The following is a 3,742-nucleotide window of genomic DNA, read 5'->3' as shown; positions in this document are numbered from 1 at the left end:
ACAGCCTGACTGCTGATATGGAGAAAGTTTTAGTGGTCTGGATAGAAGATCAAACCAGTCACAACATTCCCTTCAGTCAAAGCCTAGCCCAGCGCAAGGCCCTAACTCTCTTCGATTCTATGAAGCCTGAGAAGTGAGGAAGTTGCAGAAGAAAAGTTTAAAGCTAGCAGAGGTTGGTTTATGAGGTTTAAGGAAAGAAGCTGTCTCCATAACAAAAGTACAAGGTGAAACAGCTGAGAGAGAAGCTGCAACGTTATCCAGTATATCCACCTAAAAAAATTGACGAAGGTGACTGCATTAAACAATAGATTTTCAACGCTGATGAAGTAGCCTTATATTGGAAAAAGATGCCATCTAGGACTTCCATAGCTAGAGAGAAGTCAATGTCTGGCTTCAAAGCTTCAAATAACAGGCTGATGCTCTTGTTGGGGTCTAATGCAGCTGGTAACTTTAAGTTGAAGCCAATGTTCATTTCCATTACAAAAATCCTAGGGGTTTAAGAATTATGCTAAATTTACTCTGCCTGTAACAAACAACAAAGCCTGGATGACAGCACATCTGTTTACAGCATGGTTTACTGAACATTTTAAGCCCACTTGGGAAAATATACAAAAAATGGTCAGGCTGAGGCCCCTCAGATGTTCAGAATCTTGCCAAGCATTTGATGTAAACAGGCATATACACTCAGGTGTTCCTTGGTTATTGTCTAGTGTAATTGCGCATGTGCACCCAGGTGTCCTGGGTTATGGACTTAAATATAAGGATGAGTGGCTCTGATCCACGGTGTCTCCCATACCCGGGATGCCTCTACTGCTGCTGGAGGCTGTTGCTGCTAGTGCCCCCGGGACCCTCTGCAAGGCCACTGCCACTGCCGGACCTGTAAGCTGCTGCTGCTGCTGAGGAAGCTGAGGACTGAGCTCATGTCATCTGCCAACAGCTCCTGGAATCTTTCCCAATTACTTAGTATGGACCTGCGTGTGAGGGGTCTGGGGACCTAGCCGGCATGTGAGGGGTCTGGTGACCCGGTCTGTACAATGGGTTTGGAGGGTCTGAGCCATAGCTCTGACAATATAAATGGGAACTTAGTATAACTAAAATAATGAAACATTTTGGCTTTAGTTATAATTTGCCTTACTTTACACCACTGTTGAAAACTACTGCTCAGAGAAAAGTCCTTCCAAAACATTACTGCTTATTAACAATGTACCTAGTCACCCAAGAACTCTGATGAAGATGTTCAAGGAGATTAATGCTTTCATGCCTGCTAATACAATATCCATTCTGCAACCCATGGACCAAAGCATAATTTCAACTTTCAAGTCTTATTTTTTAAGAATTACATTTGTTTCATACCTATTGTAGATTTTTTTAAAAATTACATTTGTAAGGCTATAGCTGCCATAGGTAGTGATTCTTCTGATGGCAAAATAGACTGAAAACCTTCTGAAAAGGATCCACCATTCTAGATGCAATTAAGAACATTTGTGATTCATGGGAAGAGGTCAAAATATCAACATAACAGGAGTTTGGAAGAAGTTGATTCCAACCCCCATGCATGACTTTGAGGGATTTGACTTCAGTGAAGTAACTACAGGTATGGTGGAAATAGCCAAACAACTAGAATTAGAAGTGGAGCCTGGAGATGTGACTGAGTTGCTGCAATCTCATGATAAAACCGTAACGGAAGAGCAACTGCTTCTTATGGATGAGCAAGGAAAGAGGTTTCTTGAGATGGCATCTACTCCAGGGGAAGATGCTGTGAACATTGTTGAAACGACAACCAAGGATTTAGAATATGACATAAACTTAGTTGACAAAGCAGCTGCAATGGTTGAGAGGATTGACTTCAATTTTGAAAGAAGTTCTACTGTGGGTAAAATGCTATCAAACAGCATCATATGCTGCAGAAATCTTTTGTGAAAAGAAGGGTCAATTGATGCAGCAAACTTCACTATTGTCTTAGTTAAATTGCCACAGACATGCCAACCTTCACCAACCACCACCCTGATCAGTCAGCAGCCACCAACATGGAGACAAGACTCTACACCAGCAAAAAACATTACAACTTGCTAAAGACTCAGATGATCCTTAACATTTTTTGGCAATAAAGTATTCTTAAATTAAGGTATATACGTTGTTTTTTAAGTCACAATGTTATTGCGCACTTAATAGACTACAGTATCGTGTAAACATAACTTTTATATGCACCGAGTCACAAAAAATTCGTGTGACTCGCTTTATTTCGATATTCGCTTTATTGGGGTGGTCTGAAACCGAACCGCAATATCCCCAGGTATGCCTGTAGTTGGTGCTCAGAAAATGTTTACTACTATTTCTACAACAATCGTTAATAACAAGCGAGGACTTTCCATTACAGGACCCCTCCGTCACAAGAAACGTGCATTACCCCCACCCCCGCCGCCCTCAGACATAATTCCAGGAGCAAGCCCCCAAACAGACCCTCTCCCTTAGGCACCTCCGGCTTCTCCACCTGGTGATGCCCTTCTTCCCGCAAACCATACACCCCATAAATTCTCGCCTTTCAGACTCCGTTAGGAAGGAGGCCTTCCGCTCGCACCGGCCTCGCCAGCACCCCCTTCAGGCCTGGGCATCCCTGCGCGCCCAGGCCGCACGACAGGCGCGGGCCCGCGCCGGTTACCTGCCCGCGCGCTCCCGCTCCGCCTGGCGCTTCCCCTGGATCGCACCTCGCCGCGGGCTCGCGCCAGCACAGTGAACACACAATTAGTTTGAACTATGGTCCCGCCCCCTCGCGCCGCTATCTGATTGGCCCCCGTCGGCTGTTGTCCTACGCGAGACACTCTTGAGGACCCAGGTAAAGGAAGTGTGAGGGCCACTGGGAAGGATGAAGGGATGTCACTACTTCCGGACCCCGGACTGGACTTGAGGACAAAGAAAACTACAAATCCCAGCATTCCCCGCGGCATTGGCGCCCCGCCGCTGACGAACTACAGGTCCCGGTAGGCATCGCGGGAGCGCTTAGGGCGCCGGCTGGGACGTGGTGACGAAGGGGGTTGCTATGGAGTTGCGTTGAGTAACCCTGAGGTAGTGGGACGCGGAGGCTGGAGCAAGCGACTGTGGGTGAGTCGGCGGGAAAACAGGAAACCGGCGCTAGGGAACTTGAGCTGCATGGAGAGGGGAGGGGCACCACAGAACGATTAAGAACTTCCCTACTCGGGACCTGAGATCTCCCCCACCAACCCTCAGATTCCTCACATGAATAAGACACCACACACATACGCGATAAACTGGGGGTTAGGGGGAGGGAAGGGCGCTGAGACACGTACCCATACAGATTTGATTTGGGGTGCTTTAGAACCTCCCCCATCGCAAACATGGGGCCCCAGATACAGATGCCTCAAAGTCCCACACACGCCCTGAGATATCTGAAACGCCCTCCCATGGGGTTGGTTTTCCACTCAGGAATTGAGACCTTCTTCAAGACATAGGAGTAGCATTTGATAGAGTAAATGACGGTCCCTAATTCTGGAGATGTAGGAAACTTTATGGGTCTTTAAGTGCCTTTTTCCTTCCTCTTCCAAGCAGGAAGACCCACTTTTCAGAGAATCAGCAGGATCTTCTTCCCTCACACACTCATTTAGGGCACGGTTTCCAAATTTATCTCTTCTCCCTACAGCTCCTCCATGGTCTGCTTCTTCTTTTTTTTTTTTTTTTTTTTTTTTTTTTTTTTTTTTTTTTTTTTTTTTTTCCCGGAAAGGGGTTC

At 46.4% G+C, this 3,742-nt stretch overlaps 1 protein-coding gene across 1 annotated transcript in view; it reads left to right on the top strand.

Moving 5' to 3' along the window:
* The first annotated feature begins 3,034 nt into the window (after window positions 1-3,034).
* The window catches only part of LOC103585878, a 26,672-nt gene continuing 25,964 nt past the window's right edge, over window positions 3,035-3,742 (top strand). Inside the window, 1 exon segment of the mRNA XM_008566971.1 lies at window positions 3,035-3,099. The gene's annotated coding sequence lies outside the window, so the exon portion shown is untranslated.

Source organism: Galeopterus variegatus, unplaced genomic scaffold (assembly GCF_000696425.1).
Source record: "Galeopterus variegatus unplaced genomic scaffold, G_variegatus-3.0.2 Scaffold283, whole genome shotgun sequence".
Lineage (NCBI taxonomy): Eukaryota > Metazoa > Chordata > Mammalia > Dermoptera > Cynocephalidae > Galeopterus > Galeopterus variegatus.
The sequence above is the reverse complement of the archived record's forward strand: the minus strand, read 5'-3'. Positions and strand labels throughout refer to the sequence as shown.